Source organism: Diuraphis noxia, unplaced genomic scaffold (assembly GCF_037042655.1).
Source record: "Diuraphis noxia isolate RWA-SAM2 unplaced genomic scaffold, SU_Dnox_SAM2 contig0002, whole genome shotgun sequence".
NCBI classification, from domain to species: domain Eukaryota; kingdom Metazoa; phylum Arthropoda; class Insecta; order Hemiptera; family Aphididae; genus Diuraphis; species Diuraphis noxia.
In genome coordinates, this window is record NW_028301712.1 from 22,573,706 (window position 1) to 22,594,338 (window position 20,633).

At 28.2% G+C, this 20,633-nt stretch overlaps 1 protein-coding gene and 1 long non-coding RNA gene across 4 annotated transcripts in view; one reads left to right on the plus strand and one right to left on the minus strand.

The window, feature by feature from the left end:
- Positions 1 to 20,633, plus strand: part of LOC107164296 (Dpr-interacting protein delta) — a 129,406-nt gene that overhangs the window by 35,908 nt on the left and 72,865 nt on the right. The window lies entirely within an intron of this gene.
- On the minus strand, positions 9,691 to 16,089 carry LOC149058223 (uncharacterized). The gene is made up of 2 exons (XR_016190158.1): positions 15,967 to 16,089; positions 9,691 to 10,369 (listed from the first exon to the last, which is right to left on the minus strand). It is a non-coding gene; the product is annotated as an uncharacterized LOC149058223 (long non-coding RNA).

Sequence of the window (20,633 nt, forward strand, 5' to 3'; positions counted from 1 at the left end):
GGTGTACAAGCGTGTAGCTTAAATCACCGCACGCCGATCAAATTAAGTTTAAACTTTAAAGTGTCTAAACAACATTAAACGGCAATAAAATAACTACTTATTTTCCTAGTATTTTTACAAATCAAATTTTTCATTTTAATTCAATCAGTTCATATTAAGTAAAATCTACTTAAGGGTAATGGTCTCAGAAAAAGTTGGGAACCACTGAATTAGATACCTACTTAATAGATTTTTTAATAAACATTTTGATTTTGTTTAGTTGTAGACATCACCACTGCAGTACCTACATTTTTAATTTAATGTCAAGATTTAATATATTATATTTATTATTTGGTCGCTTAACATTATATTATTGGAATGAAATAAAGGTAATATGTCTTCAAATTTTAATTTTAATTTTTTATTTGTGGTATATTTAGACAAGGGAATAAAGATCATTGAATGATTGTATATTATTATTTTTCATTTTTAAATGGACGTATTATAATAGATTTAGCTTTTCTTAACAATATAATAATTATATTATATTCTTCATAACAATGATGATATTAATATTATATTATTTATCTGTACCTAATACGTTTTAATCAAACTCTGTAGCATTATTTTTAACGAGTTTATAAATAAATGTTTGTAATTTATTTTTGGATACTATTATTATTATTATTATTATTTTAAGCCTCATACTTTCTTTTTAATTAATAGTTCTACTTTTTAAACAAACGATTGGAAAATTATTACTTACAAATTTAAACACTTCAAATCTTCATAATACCCTATTTCAGCATTTAAGCACGTAGTAACTATAATTCAATACCACCAATATTACAGAATTTTACGTAAATAAGTGATGATAAAAATTAAAAAGAGTGAAAGCGAAATGAGCGAGAAATAACGAGTATACAAAGACGAAACAAAACGATATTTTAAGAATATTTTGTCCAATTCTTGTGATTCGTAATAATTGATACTTCGGGGATTAAACGTTTAAGATAACGTAATTAATTGTTTTCATAAGTGACTAAATAGGAAGGCAATTATATTCAGCTACTCAGTTAACACTAATAACTATAATATCGTTATTATTGTCATCATTATTATCATATTATGATTATGGTTTTTACCATTCTTTTTATGATATCAGTTGTAGTAGAAAATGAGACTAAAAAAACAATTCATAAAAGAACGAAAAATAAAATTGCATGCTATGAAAGCATGAATAATCGTCACCATGCTGCAGCGCGGTAGAAAGTGAAATGCACAAAGTTTAAATAGATTAATGAGTGTTACACACACACACACAAACCCATTTTCAGCTCCATTCTGGTCTTGATACCCCCAAATTAGTTTCACCGGGCTTTCGCTGCTCCACTTGATCCAGGACCCGCGGTGATGTAGCGGAAGTGTGTGGGCAAATCATCTTGGGGGGAGAGGGTGCAATGGCTGTAAGGCCATGAGAGTTAGCCATATTGTTTCGGATGATTTAACACCAGAGGTAAATAATAGTCGCCTCTTATTATGTGTTTAATAAAGTTTCTTTGTTTGCCGCCTTCGCGTTTTAAAGTACGCACACACACACACACACAAGCACACTCACATTTATATATATATATATATATATATATAGAATTGCGCCTATGCCCAATCGTTGCCTCTACTATTATATACATTATACATATAAATATATATATATTATTGGTGGCACGCGGAAATTTTGAAGCTGATTTATTCTTTGCCCACCGTCGATCCGTTAATGGCGATCTGCTCTCGACAGTCGACTGATTACTCGTTCGTTTTGTCCAAACCTTTTGCCCTCCCCTCGCTCTTCAACCCACCTAAGCGTTTCCTGTCCCGTTATTATTATTCTAATTCGGCGTTAACTAGTCGTCGCACAATACGAATATTAAGGGTAAAAAACAAACGAATACCTCTCCCTACCCCTAACGCGCATAAACACACACACACACACCTACATAAAAGAAGAAAAAGCAATAAACGATCGACTTAAACGTCACAAAGGCCGTATTTTATCGGGCCTTTGTAAGAGGGTTTGCAAGTTCGCGCTTCGACCGTCACTTCATAAATAAAACATAATATTTCTCTGTCTTCCGGATTGTATATGAGCCACCATCATCATGTTTATCGAAACAATTGTCTTCCTTTGAAATTTACCGTACATATATATACTATATTACGGCGTCAAGTGCTGTTCAATTATTTATTGACACTTGTCGTCTACACCGCTACTGCATGTGAATGACCATAATCGAAGTCATATACTTTATTATATCTAATGTGACAGATGACAGTCGTGGTTCTCAACCCTGCAGAACTAAACTTTCAGGTAGGTACTGCACGCGAGGGAATATAATATAATATTATTATAGTAGTGAATACATTAAGAAAATAGTATTGACAAAAATCAAATTATAACAAATCAAAAAGTGAATTTAAGAAAAAAAACCAATTGGTTACTACGGAAAACGTCGTCAAATATACGCTCTAAAAGATATGTGATATTGATATATTAATCAAATTATATTGACTAATTAAGGAGCAAAAAGACATTTTTCAAAACAATTTTTAATTTTATGAAAATGATGGCCCAAAATATTTAAATATTAGCACTCACTACGCTTTCAATTATTTTTTCATAAATCATAATCATTAAACTGATAAATCATTAAAAACATAACATATTTTATTATTAACTGTTAATATAAAAAGGTACCTTTTAAAACACACATTTCCGTATCACAGTGATTTATAATCTAGTTCTTGAAGTTCATATCTTTATAACTTTAATTTTTGTTGTTTTATAGGTAGTGTACTACGATATTGCATCTAATTAACAACTTATTTTGGTGAATTTTGGAACTTTAGACAATTCAAAATGCATAGGTATAGCTACTAAAACTTAAAATTCATCCGGTATGAAAAAATACGATACGACCACTTGGGCAGGAAATCTCAATATGTCATGTTGTGTTATCTTACAGACCTATAATTGCAAAGTCATGGTAAATTTTCATTCAGAACAATACATATTTTAAAAAAAAAAACTGGGACCAAGTCTCTAGACCAGCGGTTCTTAAACTGTAGTCTGCGGCTTCTTAGGGATCCGCAGCTCTATCTAAAAATAAAATATCACATTTTTATAAAAAAATTATGTGGTATACAAATAATTATAAATGCATGTTTTATGTATCTACATTTGTGATTTATAAATTTAAAAACCCTGCTCTGTAGTCTCGATTCTACGCACTTTTATTGATTTTTAAAATTAAAGTGAGTTATAATATTATATATAACATTACAATTTTAAATTACTTATAAATAGATTTTTTTAAATTAAATTAAATAAATGAAAAAAACCTACGATTTTACTAGATGATGGTCTTACATCTAAATTTGATAATAGCTAGATTAATTCACTCTCATATGTATTAAGATTAATAATGTATAATGGATTATACTGAATACATATTTAATATTAAATATATTTATTATACTTAATGTATAACTTTTTCACGTGCTGGGTGTTACCACTGGGTAATTCCCCAAAATCATATTACTCATTGTTATTTGTTTCGTATTCTTCTATCTCATCTAATTAATGTACATACTTGTTGTATAGATTGTAGATTGTCTTTTTACTCAATAAAAAAAAAAAAAAAAATGTATAACTACATCCATACAACTTGACATATTATAGTAATTGTCGTTTAATTTATTATTATTTATTAATATATATATATTATATTAGCGTGTATGCCTGATCACTAGGTAAAGCTTGGTTTCCCTTTCAGTAATTAATTTTAATAATATGATTTGTAATTGACAATTAGGTATTAGTTAATTTTTACTAACTAAATTTGTACATCCTAATATGTACTAGGACATTTTTAGTAAAAGCCCAATGATTTTTAGTTTTTACTGAATACTTAATTAAGTCTAAAGAAAGACCTTATTTTGCTTGGTGATCGGTAATTTACGGTAACACATCATACGGATTTAGTTCCAATTCAACGTATCATATTTAAGATAAACAGACAAACTACATTTAAGCATATTAAAAAAATTAACATTGTAGATATATTAGATATATCTGGCAATAGCATGCATATGCCTCGAGACCTAATTGATATAAGGGAAGGCCCGATTAGGCATTTGCCCACCTGACCACCAATCCCGTCTGAATGAAATACATACAAAAAATCAAGAATCACTGTACAATGAAGTCCACCGATGTGCCGGATGAAATTATGTCAGAATTGAGTGGATTAAAGACATATTATTTTATCGTTGTACGCCTGCTGAATACAATTATTATAACATATTAAAGTTGTAGACATGTCCACGGATGGCGTTTCGTCACAATAAGGACCAAACGAGATGATGTATCGCATCGACCACTCGCTTGCCCATAACTACACACTGCGAAACGACGTGTGTCTCTTTATTTCATTCGGTGCCATGTTCCTATTCCTATACGTATATATTATGTGTGTGTGCATATAGTATATATTTAAAGTTTGTAAATTTATTTTGTAACGTGAAAGAGTCCTACAACGATAAGTCGCCGTGACGGAAAATCGATGTTCTTCCATGCTTTGCGCCTGAATATCAGCTCAAGAGAAAATCCACCAGTCCCATGTACCCACCAATACACTAATATATATACGTACACACACACACACACACACACACATAAACACACATTTCCTGTCGCCACGCTCTATAATATATTATTATTATTATTTCTGTACCTCTCTCGTCGTCCGAAGATGGATTTCTTTCGAATACCCGTAAAACACTCTTTGACGGCACGTGGCTACGTACTCAGCATACATTTACATACTCAAAAAACAACGGGTGGGCAACTATTTCCACGACGACGACGACAGAGGTGGCTGAGAGAGTGTCGATGTGTACGTGTGGAGGCTGTTGAGGCGAAACGTAGATATCTGCATATACCTACCACCACGTAGTTCGGTGTGTACTGTGTACATACAATAATAATAATAACAATATATAAACGTATACCTATACAGGTGCACAGAGACTACAAAAGTGGAACTGCTGCACGTCACCAATGCCGAGTGGGAAGACGATTTCGCCTCCGGAATACGTAAAATCACATGCACGATACGATGAATATCCGCGCGTGCTTTGGCACAGTCTGGTGAACTTTCATTAGATCGGATAATAATATGATGATGATTACGTCGATCTTCACTCTATAAACGCGTTTTAATGTGAATTGTAATTTTTATTACTGCTGACATCGTCAATCGTCTGTTAAGATTTTTCGTCGAAGATCCATGACCAGCGATGGTGTTTATATTGGTTTCGCGATTGGTGTCCGAGGTTTTCTCCTCCACGGAGTGAACTGCTTTTGTATACCTGCCATATTATAATATCGTGATGTTTCGTTATTATTATTTGAATGAATTATTTTAAAACATTTTACACACAAGAAGCCGTAGTCATGTTTGATAATTATTTAAGATATTGAATGCCAACAAAAAACAAAGTGTATAGAGCATTATATGCTCTTTATAATATTATTATAGTTTGCAGTAAACACGGTGTTGTCGACGGTAGAAGTTTTAGATTTTTAATAATATATTTTAGGTTAAATTCATATCATAAATTTCCCGAAAAAATTATAATTTAATAATTTATCTACAGTCAAATAATCAATTGATGCATATTTAAATTTGATTAAAATTTAATATATTTAATACAAGTATATATGTATTTTATGTTTTACGATGTAAAAAGGAAACGAAATTGATTTTACCGAGAAGATAGTAATGGGGTTTTCAATAAATAACAACTAATACTTTATTACCGCCTAATTGAATAGTAAAAAATATATCAGCAATTAATACTGATATTGAATTGAAATTAAAACATAATATGATATTATTTTAATTTATAATAATAAAATTTAAATATGCGACAATATAAAGGGTTCATTTTTTTTTTAAATCTGATAGACGTACTTACCAATAAATAATGTATATTCAACCAAGTTTGGGAACTAAATCCAATATTCGATGAATAACTCATCGTTATTTAACAAACAATTATTGCTATTGATTATTTTAGAGGGTTATTTTCACCAACAATTTTTTTTATGTTTACTGAGTCATAATCATAAACGGTTAATTTTATATTTAATCTTCATATGCCATCATGGTGCATTATGTGTATCTTGACAACTATTATATTATTTACAGACTTACAAGACATACAAAATAATATAGGTACCTATATTATATTTACGTAGTGAAATATCCATTGTTGAATTTGTAAGTTAAATATTAATATGTGTGTTCATGAAAACATATAATACGTCATATTCTAAATAGATACCTAAACTAATAAGGTATTTAGATAGTTTCCCCCCACAGTTCATTATAATATGTTTCTATATTTTTTTAAACTTTATTTTCATAAAAAAATTTCAATACTTGTCCTATATAATATGGTTAGGTCATATGGCTGTAATGCTGTTTACATCGATCATGTTTCTGAGTGAAGAGCGTATATGGAAATAAGGTGTACGATATGATCTAAAACACGAGTTTTTTGTCTCTTGAGTAGTCCTGCAACAGAGCAAACAGATAATGTGCTGAGTTAAAAACTTGAGCATCCTTCCACGAAAAACAGAATTCCTCCCTCGTGGTTTGAGCGCTTTAATATGGAATACATATCTCGCATACAATACACAGTGTATAAAACTGTCGACAACGGCGTTTTACGGCAAATTATTCACACCTTACCGAGTTTGAGTTGGTTTATAATTATTATTTCCATACACCATCGTATTTGTTATGCAGACCCAAATTATAAAATCAGATTTTGTTTCAAAAAAAAAAAAAACATAAATGGTTTTCAGTTTTTATATAGGATATTTTTTTTCGTTTTGCATAATATAATGTCAAACTGAGCGTCACTTTTTATTCTTTAATCGTTTATTTTTCATTTATTCATTTGTTTTTTTTTTTAAATTTCGGTCACTTGTACAAAAATTGTACGACAGATGACACTTTCAGCTTTGGACAAATGGACTAAGCAGTTTTAATGAAGCTTTTGGACGAGGGTCTCGTATCATATTATGAATTATATGAGTAGACACACACACAAATATATTTATATATATGACTATAAGAAACTGAACGGTCGGGTGTGACGTTGGTGCATATTTAAAAAAAAATGTTCGACTTAATATACTACGTGTATATATATACAATTTACATAATGTTCTTTTTTTTTTTAATCGTACACGTGAACTCACCTAGTTTAACGACAGAAAAAAAAAATCCGGCAAAACAGGGTTCCCGTACCACCTAAGCGCCCAGACGAATAATTATTATTGCACAAAAGAAAAGAGCAGAGTTTGACGGTCTGGTGACCCTTTTCAATGTGAGTTTGCGTATCTGTCAGTCTCCACTGAAAATAGTAGTGTTGTTGTTGTTGTTGTTGTTGTTGTTGTTGTTGTTGTTGTCGTATTTGTAGCCATAGCCGTCGTTGTATGTGGGGGAATATTCTCTCGGTTTTCTCATTATCGGTTTCCTTCCGAATACATCGCATCAGTGATGTACATTTTCATGCACCGTATGTAAATCATTCACTGTAGAACGAAGCCATCACCCAACGCAGCCTAAACCAACGAGCGTGTTGTTTAGTGTCCGTATCGTTGTATAAAATGATAATAATGATACATAATATTATATTTGAATATTTTACGTGCTCCTTATACCTATTTTAGATTTGATTCGCAACCAGGGAATAACAAAGCATAATAATAACAACAATAATATTTTATCACTTATCAGTTTATCGACGAATTAAATAGTTACGTTTCTTTTTGATTTCATTGTTGTTTGTGTAATTTTTTGAGTAAAACGGTTCATGGCAGTGCGTGAGTACTACTTACATACTACTGAAAGTACAATAGTTGTTTTTTAGGTAGATTTTTTTTCTTACTATGGTGGCCACTTAAAAATATAAATTTTGGTTTTTTAATTAATTTTAAAAGTATAAACAATAACACATATTTATAATTATGTAAATTTTAAGACATGTATATATCAAAAACAAAATCTGCCAGTTAGAAGGCGCATTATCCTCCTACGAAACCAAATACTGCAACATAATAATATTAACTGTAGTCATAATATTGATCCCTCCCTCCATTATATCATAAATATTATAATATTATAACTATAGAACTTAAACAATATTTTATAATAGATGTAACAAAAAGAAAATAATTGTAATTCAGAAATTAAACCTTCTTGGTAATAATAAATGTTTTTAATGTATTGATCAAAAAATTATTTTTACAAATTATTAATATTTAAATCAGTACCTTTTAATTTAAAATTTAAATTTGATTTATAGTAAATGAATAATAATATGAAAATTAAAAAAATTAAACAAAATTTAAATTACTACCTATATAAATTAATAATTTTATATTTTGAGCAAAGTGATAAAGTTTTTGATCTTACAATTATGAGTTTTGTTTTGTGTATCTAGTTCTATTTTTTTCTATTAATGCTGATAAAAATTTATCATAAATTGCTATTTCAGCAATTTAAAAATATCTAAGATTATTAATTTTTTTTTATAAATATGTTAAAAATGCATATTAACATAGTTTTTTACAGTGGCATGTAATTTATTTTAACAAGCATAACAATTTTAGTTATTTCGCACTAATTTTAAAATATTATTAATGGTATTTGAAACAACAATAATTAGGAGGTCTCATATGTTTTATCATAATTTATAAACACAGTTACATTTTCAAATTTAATTGTTTTTTGCAACAATTAATTCAACCACTTCCACCTAATACCTATTGTATTAGTAATACTATTATTAAAATAGATTACTTAAATAGAAATATGAAATATTTACTTATCATGTGAAAATAATAGTTTAACTAAATTTTTAAATAAAGATGTAATATTATGAAAGTATTCAGAATATTTGAAAAGTTTTCCAAATACCTACTATTTTCATAGGTCTGTGCTAAGTTCTATAATAATATTATATTATACTCCAATGACCTTATTCAATCTTGAACTATGAATCTTTGACCTTGTTTGTATTTTATTTTCTGTTTATTATTCATCTTAAATACGTGTTTTCCGTAGGTTAACCAATAATTAATCAACAAATGTTCTACCAGCTCATTAAGTCACTTGCGATTAAAATGAACCAAAAAATATGTATTATTTAAATAAATTAAACGAATAATTTGGAAAAATTCAATCATACCTTTAATACGTCTATCTATATTTTTCAGTAATAATCCAAATTCCTGGTTGATTGCGTAAAGTTATAACTTGATAAGAGGTTCTAAATAGAGAATTATTTGGGACCATTATAGGGATATTTAATCACGTATTTTATAATACAAATTAATCATTTAATCATAAAATATCGATGTCAGAGTGGTATTTATATCTGTACTATACCTTACTTTATAATTGCTTGTTTTAAATTATTCTCAAAATAACCAATCTTAATTTATGTGTGTTTAAATATTAAATAAAAAAATATTAAAAGGATTTTCAATTGAAAATGAAAAACTGATAATTATAATCAAAAATTATCTGTTTGTATTAAAATTAAAATTACCTTATACAAAATTTAGTAGTTGCAATGTGTTTTAATTATTTTTGAACCTAATTAATTAATAATTTTTAATTATAAAATAAGAAATTTGACTGTGTAAATGTTTTTAAATATTTTAATTAACTCCTTTTTCATTTTACATAATATTTGTTGCATATTTTTACGATTTTAGATGTATAATATATTAATATGACATAATCTGATATTTTTAATACAAACAAATCCATACTCTAAATTTAACTATAACATTACAAACCAATGAATAGTAATTAATTATAGTATAAAATATATTCAATTATAGGTACCTTAGATGACTCAAATAAATCATTTAATCATTGTTATTATTTATTGTTTTTATTAACAGCTAGTTAAGCTGCTAATTTGGTGGCATCCGTGATTGCTTATATGTGGTTGAATGAAAGTTCAGATTCACAATAAGCGCACATTGGTCTCTCTTTTTTGCGATAAAATATCTATATGTAAAACGAGTATGCCGATGAGAAGTAAATTGATGAAGTTAGGCTAGTCGAAGATTTTATTTTTCATTCTTCTTAATTGTATATTTTGCTTGAGTCAGTGGGTCGATCATTTGATTAAGATAAGCTCTTTGTTTTTGTTTTTTGAATTGTGGAGTATATGTAGATCTTACTGATTTCTTAACTTCTTTTTGATCTTCTTTTCCATTCCCATCGATGTTTTGCTGTGTCTAAAAATCCAAATTAGCAATATGTTTATTCCACATATTTTAACATATTTTATGTTAAGGTTAGGTTAGTTGAGAATTAAATAAATAAATAATTATATTATGTACTTATGTACTTATGTACTTATGTTGTCAAATTGTGTAAATTATGCATTTAATAGGTATATGGTATATAAGTTTTATTTTCAAAAAAATCCATATATATGCTTTAATAAATATCTAAAATAAAATCATTGAGAATTATAAAAAATCTGTTATTTGTAATGTAAACATATGATTATGGTTGATATTATTTACAAAATATGTAACATAATCTATATTAATATATTACACACAAATCTACATTGCACACACATGTATAAACTAATCCACTCACAAAATTATTATATCCATTTCAATTTATTACAATTGATTTAATGTACGAGTTATATAAAATTATATATACGTAATATAAAACGTATATTTTGGTACTGAATCATTATTATAGCAAACAGATTCCTAAAACGACTAATGTTTGTATCGAATACAAAAGATACAAAATACCTAGGTATCTTTGAATATTAATCATAGAATATCTTAATTTATGTATATTTTCTTACATATTATATTGATTTTTAAAACAATATCATGTTATTAGTTTTGAATACTTCACAAAAAAGACTATATTAACATGTTAAAATTAATTTATTACATAAAATGTAGTTATTAGGGCATAATACAATATTTAATAAAACACATTTTTTTTTTTTTTTTTTAAAGAAAGTTTGATATTTTTATATTTATTAAGCAAAATTGTTAAACATCTTTATAAATATACACTTAAAAAATGATTACAACTTTAAAAAAACACTCTAATAGAAAGTCAAAAATATGACTATTTTGTATGATAGACATCAATTCGTCCATATACCTATTATATATGATACTGCATACTTAATTTATTGTTTTTAATGTCCTAAATAAGTTTTGTTGTTACAATTTTAGATTCAGAACGAAGTGATGAATGTATTGATTTTACAATGATGTGTGTTTTTTTTTTTTGTGTGTCTGTGTACAGCATAACTAGTTGAAATAATGCTTCAATTTAAAACTTTGGAGGTGGCTTCCGATGTAAAAGTGAATATCCTTGGTGAATTATAAAGGTCAAAAGTTTACATTTTCCAACAGTTTTCAAAAAAATCGAGAAAAACAAAAAAAAAAATGACAGAAAAACGGGAATTTTTACGCAAAACCAGTTTTCGACCAAATCGATTTTTTTATATGGTTGTATTTCAAAAACTAATCACTGTAAAAACTGAAATTTTTACCAAATGTTTATTTTAGTGTTATCTATATACAGTTTAATTTTCACACATTTTTGACTTTTTTTGAGTTATTTATAGGCCACTGAAATTTTCAATTTTGTTGAGAATTTTTTTTGAAGTGCCGGTAAAAAATTGTTGGACGACCAAAAAAAAATTGAAAATTTAATACAAGGTTCCTTATGAGTTGTTCTTATTGTAGCTAAAAAAAATTAAAAATCGTAATTCACAATTTTTTTTAATAAGCGTTTTTAGTTCAAATTTTTACGAAATCTGTCGAAAACGCGAAAATTTGCAAGTAATTTTGAAGTTGAAAAATCATAAAATTGTTTGTGTTTATAACTAAGGATTAAAAATACAACACTAAGTTTTCTATTAGTTTTTCTTCAAGCAGCTATAGAGAAAACTCGAAGCATAATTATAGTGCGTTTGAATTTTAAATTTTTACGAAATAGCATAACGATAACGATTTATCCTCAAACGATTTTAAACATTTGTTATTATTCAAAAAGTATAAGTCGTAGATACTTGAAAATTTTACCAGTTATTTAGATTGGAATTTTCTTTACATGATTTAATTTTCAAAATATTTTGACTTTTTTTGAGATATTTATAGACAACTGAAATTTTCAATTTTTCTGAAAATTTTCTTTTGGAGTGTCGATAAAATTTTTTTGGCCCTAACAAAATACTTGAAAATTTAATACAAAGTTCTCATAAGTTATTCTTATAGTGATTAAAAAATTATAAGAATACATAGCCATAATCTTTTTTTATTAGCATTTGAAGTTCAAATATTGACTTAATACGTAAAAATTACGGCAATTTTCAAATTATGTTAGATAGAAATTCATAAAAGTTTTTCTTTTTAGATCTAAGATTTGAAAATTTAATACAAGGCTCCTAACATATTTTTACAATAGCAGTTGAAAAATAAAAGAAATATATAGTCACAATTTTTTTTTTATAAGCATTTAAAATTCAAATTTTGACAACATACGTAAAAATCATGAAAATTCGTAAATTATTTTATCCTAGAAATTCATAAAAAATTTTCCTTTTAAATCTAAGATTTGAACATTTTTAATAATCTATAATATATCATAAACAGATAAACCGTCTCCGTTCAGAATCGTTTTTCGTATACAATGATACCTATCATTGCATTCAAATTTAACCTACCCTAGTCAGAGGTCCACCCCACCCCCTAATGTACAGCAGAGCGACATCCACTTACCCGCTTTTTTTATGCATAAAATTAAAAATTATATGGGATATAAATAATGTTTAAAAATTTAAACTTAATTGCCAAAATGTAGAACGTGAATTTATAACTATATAGAATGGCCAACGGACTTTAAAGGCTAAGGCCTCACCTCTTCTCAAAAAATGGCAATAGCCCCCCCCCTTCACAAAGTATTTTTTTAATTTGCTTTGCTCTTTTAAGCTTTGCCTCTTAAAAATTACTACAATAGCCTATTCCAAAAAAAAAAAAAACTTAAACAATGTATTTGCACAGTTCACCTAGTATATTTATACAGTATAATAAAATAAATAATCAACAAATCATATTTTTAATATTTTAAAGAATAATAAATATAGTGTCAATAATTATATGACTTATAACTTTATAAACAAACTATTTAATACATAAAATCATTATTTTTTTTTTTTTTTTTTTTTTTTAATCGAAACAATTCTCTACTAAATTAGTGTAAGTACTTTCTTATATTGATAATTTTGTTCAAATAATTATAATTATATCAAGTTTAACAAACTATAGATTGAACTAAATTATTTTTATTTTCATTTTTTTTTTCATTATAATGATATTAGTTTATAATTTTAATTAACTAAAATATATCAGTTTAAAATAATCAATTACGATTTAAAGGAATAATAAAAAATTGCATTAATTTTGAATTGAGTTTACTTTAAAATTGAAATTTGATCTAACGAAAAATCTCATCTTTCAATTCATACTAAATAGTTGAATAAACAAAATCCAAAAACCTAATATCTAATAGGTACCTAGAAATTGAAGAAGTAACTTAGAATGATAACGAAATATTAAAATATACAATGTGTTACCTAAATCAAACAAAATAAATAAAAAATATTCATGCTAAAAAGTATTTAAATATAATATTAATAATAGATTATTTAAAAAAAATGTAAATACAAAATTTTATCCATGAGTATCAGACTTTTGTTGTCAAACATAAACAATGATTTTAATTAATTCTGTTTGATGTACAACATAATACAGCTCGTGAAATAAAATACCCGTAAAAGAGTTTTTGGTATTTAAATGCGAAAATTAACTAAAATGGTAAAATGATATACAATTATTTATCTTTTGAATTGTTTAACCTAATTGTTTTTTACTTAAATACAGATCTGTAACGTATTATTATTTTTATCTAGTATTATTGTATTGTATTACTATGTTTGTAGATCATAAAGACCTAATTACGTTTAACATCTAAATATACAAATAGATAATAATTATTGTATGAATTTAATAATACAACAATAAAGGTAACATCATTAATTTAGTTTTTATTTACTACAAAATATATGTGCACACGTGTTTTGTATAGGTTTTATAGTCTGTACATACGTATGACATAGATACGTCATCAACACAAAATAATGAGGCCATTTTCTGATTGATAATATTATTTTATATTATTATTATTATTATTACATACAACCTAATAACCAAGCCAATAAGATGAGATAACGCACAATTTACAACACACGTCATAAAAGAGAATAATACATTATGTACATAATATTATACTCTCAGTATCTAAATACCTTAATTCTATATTATTTTATACCATATAAATAATACAACTAGGTAGGTAAGTAATGGTTCTTTCGTATCACAGGGTAATTTTTATTTCTCAATACTCATATATTACTAAAATATTAACATTTCTTACTATTTCGTTTATTTGTTTTTAGCCATGTTTAATATTTTAACTTCATATTCTAAACCGTAAAATATTTACTGTGTACAATAATATGTTGTTGTATAAAATCTTGAATATCAATATAGTCAACAAATAAATTATTATTATCCATAAATTATAAGCGTTTTAGTATAGAGAAGTCGAGTTGAGTGACAAGTTGATAAATCCTTTAAAGAGGTATCTCTGATAGTCTGATACCCGACAACATTTGGTATGTTGCTCCTTCAGTCTTTGAGTGCTTAAGTTTTTAATATAAAGTGCTACTAGTTCAATCAGTGGCGGGCGTGCAAAAAGTAGATTGCCTTCCAAACTTCTATCGAAGTTGAAGTAATATTAAATAGACAAGTTAAATAATGGACATAGGTCCTTAATATAAATAAATAAATAAGAGGTATAACCTGGTCCATATAACATCAATTTTTCTCCTGTTACGTTAAATATTCGATATTAACTTAAAGAGTTAAAATAAATAACGTATATATGGAGTAATGTAGTTCATAGTAGGGACCCGCGCCACTTAAAACTATATAAAATAAATGCCTTACGCTAATAGAGTAACACCTTAATGAGTTAATGTTTAGCATAATATTATATAAAACCATAATAGTGACGAAAGGCACAATGTTGAGTCAGTGTATCATAAATAGCTGACGCTAGGTAAAATAAACTATGTATACAATAAACAGAGACAGAATGATATCTCGTAAAATATGTCTACGGAGTAGTGTCTCGAGGCAAAGGCTTCGTTTTCTTTTTCAAATTTATTTCGAAAATCCACACGACTTTGGTCTGAAAAACGTTATATCTATGTGTGAGTGTATGTCTGTGCACCGGGTGTTAGAGGGGAAAAAAAGAATGGCATGAAAAAAATATAGAGAACAAAACAACACGGGGCAGACGATGGCGGTGAATGGACGAGTGTGTGGCACACGCACTTTATTTGTTTCTTCGGGTGGGCCGAGAAAGGTCCAACGTCCGTGGGAATTCGGACATGCCAACACACAAAAGGGCCCGACGCGCGCGCGTCACACCTACTAAATAATTCGGGGGTTTATTTTATGAACACCCCACGTGCGGAAGAGGGTAGATAGGTACCTAGAGACGAAAAAATAGGGTAAAAACAGACGGTGGACTGAAAACAAAAATTCAACGTTTCTCATTTTTTTTTCAGTTTTCACTTTTTCTCCGGTATATACTTTTATGGGTTAAATATATTATTATTATTATTATTATTATTATTTTAAACTTTATATATTCTATAAACATAATATTATATAAATTTATAATATTATCATACGTAGATACAAATAATATTCACCTTCGATGGTGTATACTGCGCTGCTGTCAGCAATATCTCTTCCACTCCCGCGAAGCACATTCACGCGTTTTCTCACGTTTCACTCCGTTGAAAGTGTGTTCTTGTTATTGTTATTCTCGAACGACGCTTTTTATTCGAATCCTAATACGACGTCAATCACATATAGGTCTTCCCTGCAATCCCCTTCCTCCTCCACCTCCCACCACTGCCATGTTCACCGTTTTACCGCAGCCATAAATATATATTTATACGATTTTCGATGTGAATTTACTCCTCACAGACCATGGAAAATATAACTCTAAATATTCATTGTATTATATTAAATAAACAAATCGTGGTAGCCATGAAATACTCTCGAGGAAACCATTGTTTTTGTTTTGTTGTTTTCTCGGCCCCTTATAAAAATTTCCCGCAGCATAAATTCTGAACATCGGCTGTAAATCGCATCGCTACAAGAACGCACTGAATGTTATTGTGAAGGACGCGTAGTGTTTATTAATATTATCATGTCAAACCAATGGCAATGTGAAAACCTAGATAAACATAATCGTTATGATTAAACATATACACGAGTATAATATGGAGGTGTACAACTGATGTCAATATATTACTATGTTTACTACTTTCTATTCGAATATTATCGACATTTTTGTAACGTTTTTCTAAAATATTCTTGTAAGTATTCTATTTTAATTAAATATCTAATGTTATTTGCATTGGATGAAAAATAAATTGAATTTTTTGCTGATATTGTATATATATATATATAACTTAAAGATCAGTGCACGACGTATGGATCTACATTTGCGTATCCGCAAAATAAAACGTTGTGGTGTATAGTTACTTGAAACAACTGGTATGTATATATATTTGAAATATACACTATTGATTGGTTAGCCAAAAAACAAAAAGAATAACATTAATAATGACGAAATGGCGATGATAATAATAATATTGATGATAGCATATTGCAAAAATGCCAAGGAAATACAAAGCTAAGTGTCGAGGGGTGAACGGATAAAGTATAATATTATAAGATATTGAAATAGGATGTGACTTTTATTCTATTACCGCGGTTATGGAGAAAAAGTATCTATCCCGCAGCCTTTCGTCCGCTTTAGATCATAAAACAGGTAGAGCGGTATAGAGTTCTTTTGCAGCGGTTTTTCGGAGTACACACACACCCTCATGCACGCGTACAAGAGCGGTAAAATAGGTGGGCAGCGGTCAGAAAGGGGTCAGGCCCAACACTTGGTCGGTAATTTATTTTACGAGATAAAACGCGCTCACGCCAATTCGCTATCCTCTCTTTTTCACTTTACGTTCACAACATGTGGTCCCCCTTTAAAAGGATCAACGTTTTTTTTTTTTTTATTCTTTCGTTATTTATATATTATATTTGTGTGTATGTGTATATTTTCCATAAAAGATATATCACGTTCTTTTCGATTTCTTAGCATTTTAATATCACTCCATGTGAGTCACGATCAACTCTACTAATAAGTCACCTATGCGTGTTCGTTGAAAAAAGAACTTTGAATATTTTTTAGTTAAGCTAAAGTGGTTTTATATCAATTTTTGTTTCTCCGAGTCCACTTATTTTTGAATTTTATCAATAATCATTTCACTCGGATTATAAACGCTTACAATAAAAGCTTATTTATATTTTACGATTTATATTAATATTATTTATATGTATAGGCTTTGACAGCAGAGATCATAAGCCTATAAAAGTTTCACATTTTGCAATTAGTGTTTGATAACTTAGACACATATTTTTACATGGTTATAATGTTATAATATAAAATATTTAAAATAATACAGTTTATAATAGATTGAATAGATTAGTGGCATGGAAAAATTAAATATTACATCAGTGTTGGACTCTCCAACCGCTTCTTCGATGTCGGTGGGGGTGGTTTAATATGCTTCATTCATCATTGTATTTTTTGCAGTGGTGTTTGAGGTGTTCAATAGTTAGTGGTAGGTCACATTGATAGCAGGTTGGCTGTTCTTCGTGGTTGAAAAGGTAAAAATGGGTAAGATGTGTATGACCAATTCTGACCCTTGTAGTGATAATGTCTACTTTTCGGGCTTTGTTAGTGGGAGTTCGCCATTTCTGGATGGTTTTTTTAAATTTATTAACGGTGATGTCCCATTGGGATTGACACTGCTGGATGGAGATTCGGTAAATTATTTTTGATAGGTCTTTGTATGATAGCGAATTTATTACATTTGATTCGGCTGATGATATAGCTTGGTTTGTAAGTATGTCTACTTCTTCGTTACCCTTGATACCAGTGTGTGAGGGGACCCACATGAATAGTATTTTTAGATTTAGCCATAATGTTAATTATTTGTTAAGAGATTTCATTAAATGGTTTGGAAGATAGTAAAAGATTTTTTCTGGTTCTTTGAGTCTATTAATTTGTGTCGGTGACTTAAATAACTTGTAAATTGTTTGGTTAGGGTAACTGAGTTTTGTAGTTACGAATTTTAATATCTATTTATTTCTTCTAATTTGTAGTGGGAGTTCTCCTGAAATGCATAGAATGCTGTCTATAAAGCTGGTACAAAAATCCCTAATAGCTAGTCTGATTGCTTGGTTGTGGATTGGGTTGAGGATTTGTTTAATGATTGGTTTGACTGAATTACAGATAACGGAGCCGTTATCTATTCTTGATAGTATGGTTGCTTTATAAATCAACATTAGACTGTTATTATCAGCTCCCCATAATATATGATGAGAGAGGATTTTAATGATATTAATTTTAGCTTGTTTTTAGTTTTTTGAGATGAGGCGTCCATGAAAATTTAGTATTGAATATAATTCCAAGTAGACTTTTGGAATATTATTAATATAGATGTGGTGAAGTATGTCATTTTTCTTTTTGTTGAAGATTATGTTTTGTGTTTTACGTGGAGAGAAATTTGAAGCCGGAAATCGATTTGTATTAGTGAGTTGATAGCGTTTTGTAAGTGAGTTACAGTGGATCTAGTGCTAATGCCACTACACTATTACAATCATCCACAAATAATGCATACTTGACAAGTTTTTGAATGTTTCTAAAAATATCGTTAATGGCAACTAGAAATAAAGTAACGCCGATTACCGATCTTTGTGGTAGTCCGTAATCTATTATTGTATGGTCAGATAGAATGTTATCAATTTTAATTTTAATTGTTCGGTGGATGAGAAAATTATGCAAAAATTTTAGCATGTTGCCGTCTAATAGACCAGTTAGATAAAGTATCTATGACTTTTTTTTCCAGACCATATCATACGCTTTTTCTAAATCAAGGGCGACTAAGATGGTGTGTCGATTTTTTCTTTTGGATGCACTTATGTTTGTATGGAGAATGGCTAAGACATCTTGTGCTGAATGATTTCAACAAAAGCCGTACTGTTTTGGGATAAATGTATGTGTCATATCTAGATACCAAATGAAGCATCTATTCATAATTTTTTCAAGTAATTTGCAGAGTGTACAGGTCAGGGATATTGGATGGTAGCTAGTGATGTCAAATTTATTTTTATATATTATCATCAACCTTCTAAAATGATACCTTTCATTTGTATTTAAACAAACATAGGTACAAAATATATTACAATGGCAATATAGCATAAGAACTATTTAAATAGTGTTTCAAGAATTTTTCTCAATAGATACAAATTTAAATACTAAATATATTTTTTTCACTTTATTGATTAATACATTATATTTTAAACTATGAGCGAAGCGATTTACAAATTGTGTTTTTTTTTTATTTGTGTGTGTCTCTCGTCCCCTTTTTGGGACAGTAAAAAAGCTTCGATTTTCTTCAATAACATCTTAAGTTGAATACACTTTACTATACTCTTTACTTCCAACTAAATATTGATAAACATTTTCTATAAAATAGACCTATAATATGATATAATAATCAGTTACCTAGATATTATACTGCCGTAGTTAAATTATGTAAATTTATAAGAATAAAAAGTTTTTGTGTACTATTTAATTGGTTTTCGTTTAATAATATTACCTGTATATAATAAAAAAATTATTAATAAACCACTTAACGGTCTACATACTGGTGCAAAATTAATTTATGTGATTTTTCGAAATTTTGTCTAGATTGTATAGACTACAGAAGGTCTATAACACGCACCATACAGTTGTACGTATGTATAAAATAAATTGGACATTTTTCGTATGAAATTCTAATTTGGTATTTTTTTACATCTTTCGTATACATATTGACTGATTTCAGTTTGTACGTATATTTTTCCTAAGCATCATGAAAATGGAACTTTTTACATCCAAACTAAACAAATATTCGTCTATGGTTATTAAAAATATAAAAAATAAGTAGTACAAATGTGTGAAATTTTATAAAGACAGTGTAGATATTATTACAAATCTTTTAAACATTTCATTAACTACATACTTTTTAAAGGTACTTCTAAAAAATTACATGACTATATTCTTGTACTGTGTAGGCGATAACGAACAAATCGGATACTTGTTCAAAGAATATCGTATACTACACTTACCTACTTGTATAAATTCTTAGAATGTAGTCTACCACTGCGCGTGTGTATTTTATTTTCATTAACTATTATGATAAATAATTATTATTATAAATATGCACACAAAGCTTGTATTCCGAGGCCATCAATTTTT